The 12,638-nt window shown below is 37.8% G+C and overlaps 1 protein-coding gene across 1 annotated transcript in view; it reads left to right on the top strand.

The window, feature by feature from the left end:
- The window catches only part of EDN3 (endothelin 3), a 35,651-nt gene extending 24,276 nt beyond the window's left edge, over window positions 1-11,375 (top strand). Inside the window, exon 5 of the mRNA XM_069804165.1 lies at window positions 10,201-11,375. The gene's annotated coding sequence lies outside the window, so the exon portion shown is untranslated. The remainder of the gene's footprint in view (window positions 1-10,200) is intronic.
- Window positions 11,376-12,638: the final 1,263 nt, after the last annotated feature.

Here is a 12,638-nt window from a genome sequence, read left to right as displayed (position 1 = left end):
CCTTCCTACACGTAAAGCATCTCCACTATGGCATTTTCCTTATTGCAAGACAGGCAAGTACCCACCATGGTTAAACGAAGTTCCCGTGAGAGATGCCTCACTGACAACAAAAATTTGTCTATGTGGCAGCAAAAGCAGAAATATTGCAGGGCGTCTTTGCTGTTCTGAAGTATTTCATTTGAAAGAATAATTCATGTGAATATAGTTTAATTTCTGTACTCCATTGTCCCTTTCCTCTGACACCACCACTGCAGGCTATTGGCAGTCCTGGTTTTGCTTATGGAGATTTATTTATCATACTTACGGAGAAGCCCTCATATGGCAATAATCTGTGGTCATGAATGATCTGATCTGGACTTAATTGATTTAGAGGTTCGTTCAAAACTACCAAATGCCTGTGTGAGTTACTTTCACGCATTGTTAATACCACTTCACACCTTCTGTTACATTTTTTGCATGAAAAAAAAAAGAAAAGAAAAAGAAAAAGCACTGAAGACAATAAAAATTCAGTTAGATTTAAGACTATAATACCTCAGATAGGCAGGTCATGGTCTGTAGCTGTCTGGCTTCTCAGTACTTTTAAGCCTTGATTTTATATAGCAAAGTTTTGGTACACCAGTTACTAGTTGCATTGCCTTCCACATCTGTATCTTTTTTTTATCTATAGAAATTAATGTAAAATTTGTGACTTTTTTTAGAAATCCAACTTTTGTAGTAATGCTTGAAATTTTAAATGTAAATTTGAAGAGTGGGAAGGGGATGTTAAATACTAAAATTACCTTTATGATCAGTATTTAAATTTTTTTTGTCAACATACAGTTTTTGGTCTATTTGAGATTAGTCTCTGGAACAGGACAAAGATGATGACTATATTCCATTTTTCTATTAAGGGCAATTATCTTCAATTGCAGTCGTATAGTCTATCCAAGCCTTAAGGCTTCGCTCATTAGTTTTTGTAGCACACCTTACCCTCAAAATACTCGGTGCTAATCATAACATCCATTAGAAACAATGGCACTACTCCAGTACTTAATGTGAAATATCTTTTCTAGCAGACAAAAATACACAGAATAAAGTAGAAATGGCTGTTTACTTTTGAAATGTTGCCAGAAGTGAACCTATTCAGCTTCCTTGAGGACTACAGAGATTCTACCACACAGGCTAGGAAAACAGTACTATCTCATTCTTATATGCCATAATTCATCCACAGCTCTCAAAGCAATTCACAGAAGTCAGCATCATCATTTCTGTTTCAACAACAACAAACTGAGGCTGTAAAATGGGCAATGCCTTTCCCAAATTCACCAACTGGAAATAAAACTCTTCCCCCATAAAACTTTGTTCACCTCTCAATTTGTGAGGTTATCTCAGCATTCCAGGGATCAGATCCATCTTACTATTTTTTGAGTACGTAATATCTTGCAGAATTCAAGTTCACTTTGCAAATACTTCTGTATTTATGTAGCATCTCTTGAATGCAGTTAGAAGAGGGCATACTCCACAAATACTACCAAAGCATGAGAAAAACGCTGTTCTCAAGAAGTGCATTTTTAGAAGAATAAACAATAGCATGTAATTACTCATCTGCAAAAGCAGTGGACAAAGGGAAGTAGCTGTCCTGAACAGTTTTGTTAGCTTCCAGAGCAGAACATTATGCCTGCAAATGTTTCTCAGACATGCAACTAGTGTGGCACTGTACCTACAGCACTTCCACATGAACTGGGATTACAAAGGAACTCAGAAGAAAGAGTGAACATTAGCAAAACGGTAACCAGTCTTGGACAGAAGCTTTAGAAAGAAAACTTAATAGTAAACAGAGAGGGAACTCTATTTCACGTTAATATTGCGAAAGATGTTGAGAAGGATAGCCAAAACTTAATTCTTCTATCCCACTTAATGCTTGCAGTAGCACAGACTGCTGTTGTATAGTTTGGAGGGGTATGAAGTAGAATATAATTTCACAGCTACAATGAAATCCCTGACTCAATAATTAAGGATTTTGGAATTCAGATTTAGGGTCAGTGTTTTAAGTCCTTTTCTGATTTCCTAAATATTTTTCATTTATTCTGAATAAATGTTAGTCACTGGAGCTTGGCTCTGAAATTCCAAAATTGCACTAAACTTGAACGGATTATCTGTAATTCTTACATTGTGCTGCTGTCACAAAAAGGTAAGTATGAACTGCAGGAGGTACATTTCTACGTTAAGAAACTTGAGAGAAGTGGTCAAATGGCTGGACCTATGCTTCATGAGACTAGAATTCATTTTCCTCCTCAGCTGCAGACCCTGCAGGTGATTCCAAGTTGCTTATGCAATTCAAGACTATGTACATTGATAGTTTTTAAGCTAGTGTTACCTACTGAAGTTGTACTGGTGTATATCCTTGTTCAGACATTGTTTTTAGCAATTTTGGTTGATTCTTGATGGCTTGTTTAAACCAATTTCCAAATCATAAACCAATTCCCAAGCAACAAAAAATAAATCAGAAGGAGCGTTTCTTATTAAAAAAACCAACAATGTCCATATATGGAGTGATACTTGAATAACAAGAGTGAGTTAAATTCAAACTTTTGCTTACATAAGGAAGTTAAAAGTTCTGCTTAACAATTTTCATATAACCATTGTCCAGATTTTGAACTGAAATACAGCACTTGACTATGTTGTCCTAAAACAGGAATAAAATAGGTATTTATTCATCCACAGTGATCAAAGCAATGCACTAATGGGATGGAAGTAGTTATTGATTTAAATGATTAACAATTATAAATGCTACTAACATAGTTAATCATGGTACCTTGGCATAAACAGTAGAAAACTGATTAAAAATATGTTTATATGTAAAAACAACTCTGTAGTATTAACTGGAAAAACATACACGTATACTTTGCTTATGAAAACCTTCAGTCTAAGCCTGGTGATGTCAACTTTGTACATCCTAAGAAGTTCTGAGGGCAAATACATTCAAGAAATAAGAGTTTAGAGACTACAGAAGAAAGGAAGGTGCTGCGATGGCATGAGGGACAAAGAGAATAGCTGTCAGTACTGTCAGTGTGATCAATACCTTGTATTGTAGGCAATTTTTCCTCATTGGCGATTTCCACGGACAAACCTTTCCAAATACAGGAAGCATCAACTTACATCTACCATAAGTAGTTCTCTAAAACTTCAATAACAATGACATAATTTCTAAGGCCAGACACAGAGCCTTCTAGTGTTTTCATTGAACATAGTAAGATTTAGGCATCACTAATAAACTAATTTCCTGAGCAATCTTGACTGGAAGAGAAGACCTGTGTTTCTAAGCACTCTTGATAAAACAAATTCTAATCTCTCATTCAGTAGGAGTGAAATAACCCTTCTGGAAGAATTCTTCTGAGGTATTGAAATTGCTTATACCCCTTGCACATTCAGTACTAAAATTTATGTTCAGGTTCAGTCCAGACTTGGGAATTACTAGCCAAAATAGGAATCCAAATAAAATTAGGGGGGAGAAAAAAAATAAAAATCAAACGCATAACCTGGCAAGATCTAGAAATTATGCATTTCCCCAAAAATAGATTACCAAAGCCCAAATTCTTTAGTTTTCTCCTCTTCCTCTACTTAGGAAGCTAGGAGAATACAAAATTTGCTTTTATATAGTATTGTTTCACAAGTTTTTTTTAAGAACATGAAAGGAAGCCAGCATTTCTATTCCAGTTTTATGTTAAAAAAAAAAAAAAAAGTGATGGCTAAGTTAATAACATGGAAATACGAAAGGGGAAAAGGACACATCATTCCATATGTAAGTATGCTTACAAGAACATTCAGACTGTTCCCAACACACACACACACATTCCAAGAAAATCTTTAGTGTTTACTATCTAATAAACAAGACAGACAAGGAAAAAAGATATGTAGATGCACATTGGAGTGATGGGCCTAACCAAATAGTCCACAGCATGGACTACTGGAAACAAAACTACTAAAGCCAAAAGCAAAATTGTATTTGGATACTGTAACTTCCTAGTGACATTACCTTCTCTTTCAGCCAACCAACCTTCATTTGTACCTTTGAAAACCTCTCTTAAAAGTAGAACTTGCTTTAGGCTCACTGCCAGCGGGCAGTTACTATATTAGCCCCGTGACTGCACTGTGCATGTATGAAAGACTACAAGCAGATGTGGTAACAGAGAAAAATACATACTTATCATACTCTAACTTTCTGTCATTCTTGTTTCTACTTACTCCTTCTCTTCCATTCTGGTTTGGGGAAAGAATAAGAAAGTATCTACCTTTGCTAGCTCATGGGATAAATAACCATTTAGTTGCATTTTTTAGCTGTACTTCTGCTAAGGCTTAGTTACTGGAAGCATCACTCTTGTAGTGCTAACTTTAAGGACAGCATCAAACCCCAAAATCACAGATGATACAAAGAGCTATCAAGTCCACAGCCATTTTATCTGTGTTCTAGCACAATAAAGTAGCTCTTCCACTCCAAAGTGTAATGCTCCCAGGCCTCCTGCTGCCAGTAATCTGTGGGTTTTTTGGGGGAAGGAGAAAAAAAAAAAAAAAAAAAAGCGCCCAGGAAGTGGCTGCTTCATCTGCTCTTCTGAGCCACTCTCTCTTTTTGGCCTTTCTTTAACTTTGAAGATGAGAGGGATGAAAAAAAATGGGACTGCATTCAAAAACCACTAAGAATCTCTCTTTTCTATGATGATTTTATTTAAAAACAAACATGATCAAAACTGAGCTTGCATCTGTGCAAACTGCTAAAATGAACGCACTTCTATACTGAAAAAAGATAGCCATGAAATAGACTCCTGAAGATGGCTTTAACCTCACCACATTTAGTTGCAACAACTTTCAACACTTCTACCATTTCATCTCCATGAGGATCTGACATCAATGTGACTACTTTTTTTTATTCATCTCAGGTAAATTCTCCCAAGTAAGGACACAAACTATGAGAAATTCTGCTTTCCTCCATAAGGTACAGCAATAGAGCCGACTTTTCTCCACATGTAAACATTTGTTACCATAACAGACAAAAGTGTAGGCAGACAACATCCCAGCATCAGTTTATTGTAGACTGTATCCATGGGCATACCAGTAAAGACATCTGGAATACAATAGTTTAGAAATTATGATTTTGAGTCACAGTGTAGGCTTTTTAGTGAGTCCTATTATGACTTACAAGAAGACTCCACATGTCCTGCATTGAACCCTAGCTTATTAAAGTCCAAGAATGACCTAAAGGCTGAACAGACACTCTTTAATTTATTAGCTTAAAAAAAAAAATAAAAAAAATATTGGGAATTGCTAGCTTCTAGTAGTTACAACAGTTTTTTCAGTTTCCTTATTTCTGCAAGAATCTCAATAAGCCTCCCCACATACTAACCTACATGTGCGTTCCATATGTGCTTTCTTCCCTTCTCAAATGTGATTACTGCAGTATTTTTTCTCTTTCTGTCTTTCAAATACAAAGCTATAGGATTACACATTGCTGCACTTTTAATTAAGATGTAGGTACTGATGTGATTGATAGAATCATGACAAGGAAACATTTATGAGAAGCCAAGATTAAGATTTTGATTTTTTTATTTTTTTTTTTGTACCAAAGCTGGGACATAGACTTTTGATGCTGATCAACCTGGCCTCTATACATGGCACTGATCTGTCACACCATTCTTGACTCTCCATGTAGAGCTCTCAGTCCCTAGATGCTATCCAGATTTAAACAATTAGTGCTGCACAGGATGATCTTTGTCTGATCTCCTGTTCCCATATGGCGTCCATTAAGAAGGTGATCCACAAACCCTTAGCGGTGTGGTGGTGCTCTTGGCGTAAAGCAAAAGTCAAGGACAAATGCCAGGAGTTCCTGGTGACACACTCCCACTTTCAGTGTGTCTAGCATCGGAGCCTATCTAGGAGGCTTCCTTTGACTACTACTTTTCTCCCTTTCCACCCTGACCTTTTTTTTTCATGTCACAGTTTACTGCCCCTACAGCTGTGCTTATGCAGCCATTTGTGGGACCACATGGTGAACCAGATCAGTAGAAAGAAAAATCTTTCTAAAGATGCTTTATCATGCATTGCTAACATTAGAATTATAAAATAATATATATTTTAGAGGAAACCTCTGAAGATCATCTGGTCCAATTTCATGGCTAACTTCAAAGTTAGAGAAAATTTCAAGTTTAGACCCGTTTGTTCAGGACCAATTGAATTTAAAAAATCTCCAATCTTCCACAGATTTTCTCAGGCCCTACTCCAGTGACCAAACACCCTCACTTGGAGGAATTTTCTCCTTCTACCTAGTCAGAATTTTCCCTGTCGTAACCTGTGTCTGTTCCTGGTCCTGCTTGTATGTTAAGTACTGTAGGTCCCCAAGCAGTAGCTGGCCCTCTGCAGTAGTTTGCAGTATCTTTCCTGAGCTTGGGATCCCACTCAAGCCCCCAACCATGATCTCAGAAGTGGTGAATACAGGGGAATAACCACTTCCTTGGCCCTCTGGCAGTTTTCTGCCTGCAGATAGCCTTCAGCTGCATTGACAGAAATGAAGGAGCAGTAAAATTCAGATGCGTGGGGATGCCTAGAATATAAATTTCCACTAAGACTTAATTCAAAACTTACTGAAAAATAACAGAATTTTTCCTGACTTTACCCAGCATTCAGTCAAACCCTCACTAGGGCCAAATCCTGCATGCCCTAGGGCTTATCTGCATGAATGCATTTAACTCAGAACAAGATGCATCAAAGCAAAAAAGTACTTTATAACTGCTTTGATCAAAACGTGTCAGAATGAACCATTGGTCTCCACTTTACCACAAATCCTACTTCCCCCAAAGGGGGTGGATTTTTCCCTAGAGACATGAAAGAACTGTGGAAGGGATAGAATGGATTTCTACAGTTCTTTGTGTTGCTACCACCTCATAAGGTGGGAAATAATTGGGCATGTTGGCATACTACAATGGAGAGTCTGGGACTGTACCTGGTCACAAACTGAACCTGGGATAGACATCATCATGCTTGCACCAACACAATAACAATAGCATTGATAGTTTTGGATAATAGTATTGCTTGAAAGATGCATGAAGCAATCCTTCCTCTTCTGCAGTACTGTGTCTAAAAAGAATGCTCAGCAAGTAAAGAAGGAGCCCAGAAGAACAATGAAGATAGTCAAACATCTTTGCAAACATGCTTGTGAGAGTTAAGTGAAAATTTGGAGGTGTTCTGCCTATGCTTTTCTGCCTTTTCCAGTCCAAGAATCAGCTAATCCTTATTCAGAATTTCTTAGATTTATTGTGCAACGTTCCCATACTAGTCTCCACTTTCAATCAAATAAAAGTTACACTAACCTTTAATTAATTTAAGTTTAATTAATACTGTTTGTTCCTCTCTGCTTTGCTTGCATGCATATGAATATGTGCATACCTGGTTTAAAAAAATATTGTCTACACAATTATTTCACAAACTGTCTGCAGGCAGAAAGAAGTTGGTTTAGTGTAAAGAATAGACAATCGGGGGAGGGCACACATGGAAACAGCCTTCAGCTATATTTAAGATACTGCAAAAATAAAGTAATTGTTTTCCATCTTGGCTACTAGAACTTTCTTAAATTAGAATAAATGTTATTCCTGTTGAATATTATTTCAAGGCTTCTCTCGTTTCATGAACCTGGATGCCAATAAACAAGTGAGCAAGAAAGATGAGTCTTAGGATGAAGACAGTCATGATGATGCTTTAAGAAATACTCTTTTTGGTACAGCTTCACTCTGCACTGTGCTGCTTCTGGGTGTGAAGAACTAATGTGGCCACCATATGTTGTAATGCTCGTCACACCCCATGAGATTACAAGCAGTTTTTTACTCAAAAGTTTCTGAACTGTATTAGGGAAACTGAAGAAATCCATATTGTTGTGCTTTCCTCTTGCATGAAGCCTGGGAGTTCATAAATGGAAAGGGAACAAAGATTTCAGACTTCGGCTAATCACAGTAGGTTTGTTAATCACAAAGCAGCTTAGTCTAAGAACATTTACAATACTAGAATTTTTGAGAAATCTCAGTAGTCTTTCATAAAAAGAAAGATGGCTTAGCAATGAACCATACAGTACTAAAATCACCTGTTGTAAGCAGATTTGATTGAAAACTGAAGAACTAATTAGAACTGCCATGACTAAAAAAGCCTTTGTCTAGACTTCTGGTTCACATCAGCTGCAGGGTGACTCAAGTGTGACTGTAGGGGACTGAAATGGAGAAACATGGTGCCTAATGGAACACCTGAAATAACGGGTTGGTATCTGCTATGTATTATAATGATGTGTTTGCAGAACATATGCAAGAATAAAGACCAGCACCTCACTGAATAGCAGGAGAGAGCAGCTTTCAGTATGGTTTAAGTATCCTAAATGCCATGCGTGGAGGCTCATTTTTCCCCTTAAAAGAGCCATGTTCGGTAGAGCACACATAGGTTTCTGGCTGTGTCATGTTAATTCTGCATGCTCTTTGGTCATCTGATTGTTTAAGCACAGGAGAACCCAAAAAGTAACTATTCAGGGCTTTCTGTATGATGGACATGTGCAGTTTGCTATAGTATGTATAGATGTTTTCTTAAAAGTTAAGTACTGTGTGTTTTCAAATACTACTTTTGGAATAGAGATAGGAAACAAGAAGGAAAAAGGGAGGGGGGCCAAGGAAGCTCCTTTTTCATAATCTTAGCTAAGTAATTTCACCTTAGGGATCCTGGCTATACGAATGCCCGTACCGATGTTAATAATCTACTTCAAACACTTCCCTACATTTCTCCTTCAGCATGAGACCTAGCAGAATTTTTCACTGCTTATAAAGCTTCCTTGGCAAGAACTTTAACTTTGTGCTTCTCATAGTCTTTGTGATCTACTTGTGCTCCCAATTTGCCTGTTTAATCTGACATTTTGTCTTTCCATGACCACCTGTTTACTATGTGTCTTCAGTACAGGAAGGTGTTGGTCTACTGTACAGCTGAAGGCTCTACAGCAAAATAATCGGTCTTTCTTCTTCTGAGTCCCTATTATATGATGCTTTCAAATTTTCTGGGACAGCCCTTATCTTTTTCAAATATATATTTTGGGTAAACCTTCTTTCTATGCATTAATCTTATTAATACATAGTAATACATCAGCACAGAACTGCTGGATGATCCTGGTTGTAATGACATTTATCCTCCTGTTTTGTTTTTCATAGTGCTTTGATCCTACAAACATCCATGTACATACTTTCTCCATATTAATAGTCCTGTTGAAATCAATAGGAATAGCTTCACATATGAAGTTATGCACCAGCCAGTGTATTTGGAAAATGAATGCTGAAAGATTCAAGTTTCCCAGAAGCAAGAAGTTAAAATCCACGTATGGCCTCTTTGAAGAAATTAAAGCCATATTTTAGGGCTATTACAATTATTTTCGTTTTCAGAATATAAGCAATGACTTGTAGAATACAAGGCTGAGTTGAAATTGAAGTACATAAAGGCACACAGATATGTAGAAACCAGCTCTGGGATATTAATAGAATTATTAGGTGAATACTAAGAAGCATATCAGAATTACAGTTTGTTCAAAGAAAAATCCTTTTTCTCCTCCCATGCCAAAATGTATCTAAATTTCAAATATTTTGTATGCTTCATTAAAAGCTGCTGTTCTCAGCAAAATTCAGCATTGCACAGGTAAACCCCATAAGCCCATTACTTCCTTGGCAAACAGTTCAAAGACAAGATAGGGTTTATTTCTTTGTTTTGAGTCAAAATGTTTCACCTTTCATCTTGAAAAGAGATTGGAAAGCTGATAAATGTAATCTGCTGAAGGAGATATTTGTAAATCTTTTTTTTGCTCTAAAGCCACTGGAAGGTTGCTTATTTTCAGAAGCATCATCATGTACCTTTTGAGGAAAAAAAGAAACTGTACATGAAGACCTTAAAAAGTGACAGACACTTCAAAAGCTGTTTAAAGAAAAAACTCCAGTTAGAGTGATGGCAGTTTGTTCTTATACCATACAGTTTTCTTCTTTCTCTGTTGCTAAGTTTTATTGAAAATTAAACAGATATTACTGGCACTAGAACCAGAGTCAGTCATCCATCTGGAAGGACGCTCATCACCTCTGGCTCTACAGAATATTCCACAGTACAGACAGCTGGAACTGACTGAAGGACTTGAGAAAGCCTCATGCCATCTCTTTGTTCTGCCCACAGAAATTTCCCAGGAAAGCATCACAACAGCTACTAAGCACCCATGGAGGGCTCAGGTGAAGCAAGGAGCTACCACAGCATATTTATGAGCAAGGCCAAGGATCACTACAAGTAATTTTATAGAAATAAAATAAATTAAATATTTCAGAAACTAAAACAAGATAAGCAAACACACAAAGAACACCCAGAGATGACCCCAGCCCCAGATGGTTGATGTGTTGTAATGATCACTTTCAGTACCTGGTAGTGGGGCAGACTGTCTTTACTTGGCAAGTAGACATTTAATTATTCAGTATTTTATCTCTGGTTTTCTTTGAGTTAACTTCTGTACTTACAGTTTGCTTACAATGCTGTCTGCTCTTCAGCCTAGGGATGGATGAATTAACCTTAAAATTAAAGTTAACTAGCTCAGGTACTTAAAGTGGTTTAGCCACAGCAACTACATGTCAGTGAATCTACCTTGTATACACACACAGACAGATAAAACTACTTTTTTTGAAGAGTGAGTTATCTTCCACGGTGTTATACACTACTGTGTCTAAAACTGCTGTTACCAGGCTGATGGATTTAAAACTAATTTGGTCATCTCTACACTATATTTCATGGTCACATAGTCATTCATCTAAGACTACATCTGCAAAACCAACTGATGAAAGTTTGAGATTAATTTTACACCAACGAAAATAGAAGTGTGGAGTTAAGCTGTTTGAAAGCTGAATCTCTTCACATGTGAGGAACTCCCCCTACTCCCCAAAGAAACCATTTCCAATTTTGCCATGCAGTTGCACTTTCTTTATGGCTTTCTACATCATAACAACTGTATTGGGTTTGCATGGCAAGGTTTTGGTAGCAGGAGAGCTATAGGGGTGGCTCCTGTGAGAAGCTGCTGGAAGCTTTCCCTATGTCCGATAAAGCCAATGCCAGCTGGCTCCAAGATGGACCTGCCACTGGCCAAGGCCAAGCCAATTGGTGACAGTGGTAGCACCTCTGGGATAAAATATTTAAGAAGGGGGGGGGGGAACTAAACAAAACAAAACTGAGCAATTGCAGACGGAGAGAGGAGTGAGAATATTTGAGAGAAACAACTGCAGACACCAAGGTGAAGGAGGTGGAGGATGTGTTCCAGGCGCCAGAGCAGATTCCCCTGCAGCCCGTGGGGAAGCCCATGGTGAGGCAGGCTGTCCCCCTGCAGCCCACAGAGGAGCAGATATCCACCTGCAGCCCGGGGAGGACCCCACGCCGGAGCAGGGGGATGCCCGAAGGGACCCCCTGGAAGCCCATGCTGGAGCAGGCTCCTGGCAGGACCTGTGGATCCGTGGAGAGAGGAGCCCACAATAGACTAGGTTTGCTGGCAGGACTTGTGACCCCACAGGGGACCCACACTGGAAGTACTCTGATTTGATTGCTAATAAATGAAACTAATTTCCCCAAGCTGAGTCTGTTTTGCCCATGACAGTAATTGGTGAGAGGTTTCTCCCTGTCCTTATCTCAACCATAAGCCTTTTGTTGTATTTTTTCTCCCCTGTCCAGCTGAGGAGGGGAGTGATAGAGCTGCTTTGGTGGGCACCTGCTGTCCAGCCAGGCTCAACCCAGCACAACAACACAGAACCTTGTAAACATTAGACTTTCATGTCAGATAGGGACTTTTTTCCTTTTTTAATTAGGAGGAATTGTAAAATATATTAACTCACAACAGCATTCTTGTTCATTTTTAAAGGCATAACAAAGGACAGTTAAGAACAACTCTGTAACATTATGACCAAGCAAAGAATCACTTAAAAAAATAAATGCAAGCTTTTAAAAATGGATAGCAGAAGTAATAGCATTCAGAACAACCTTCAAGGTAAACAGAAAATATTTATGAGATGGCAATTTGTCAAGACAATTTTAGAACCAATCAACATGTCATATTGTCTGCTGATTTCTACATATTGGAAGACATTCATTCAAAATTTGTGATAAAGAGTGATAAAACCATGCAACTTCAAAGAAATTAGTGATGCAGTCTACTAATTTTTTGCTATTAAATTCTCTCTCATTGTAAAAATTTTTTTAAACATACAAGTATATTAGCATCTTAAATAAAGAAGAAGTATCTTCCCAATATCTGCATAAAATTAAATGAAATTTGAGGGCATAGTCCTTAAAGCCACATCTCTCCCCTCAGGGACAAGAAGTTTCTGAGAACATTACAGAACATGTATTGTGTTTGTATTTGTTTTCAAAATAGTTAAAGAATGAATCCTTCAGGAAATGAAGACATTTGAGATATTTAAAGCATGGTGATAGCAATAAAAGAGGAGATAAGTAAGTCTTTGAGTATTTCACCCCCAATCAGGAGAGCTGAAGGAGTAATTTCACTTTGTTCAAAACACCTGACATAGCACAGGACTTTAAATTTAGAGGGAGAGCACTGACTTGAGAAAGGTGGATGTGGAGAC

The sequence above is a fragment of the Haliaeetus albicilla genome, chromosome 2 (genome assembly GCF_947461875.1).
Source record: "Haliaeetus albicilla chromosome 2, bHalAlb1.1, whole genome shotgun sequence".
Lineage (NCBI taxonomy): Eukaryota > Metazoa > Chordata > Aves > Accipitriformes > Accipitridae > Haliaeetus > Haliaeetus albicilla.
The sequence above is the reverse complement of the archived record's forward strand: the minus strand, read 5'-3'. Positions and strand labels throughout refer to the sequence as shown.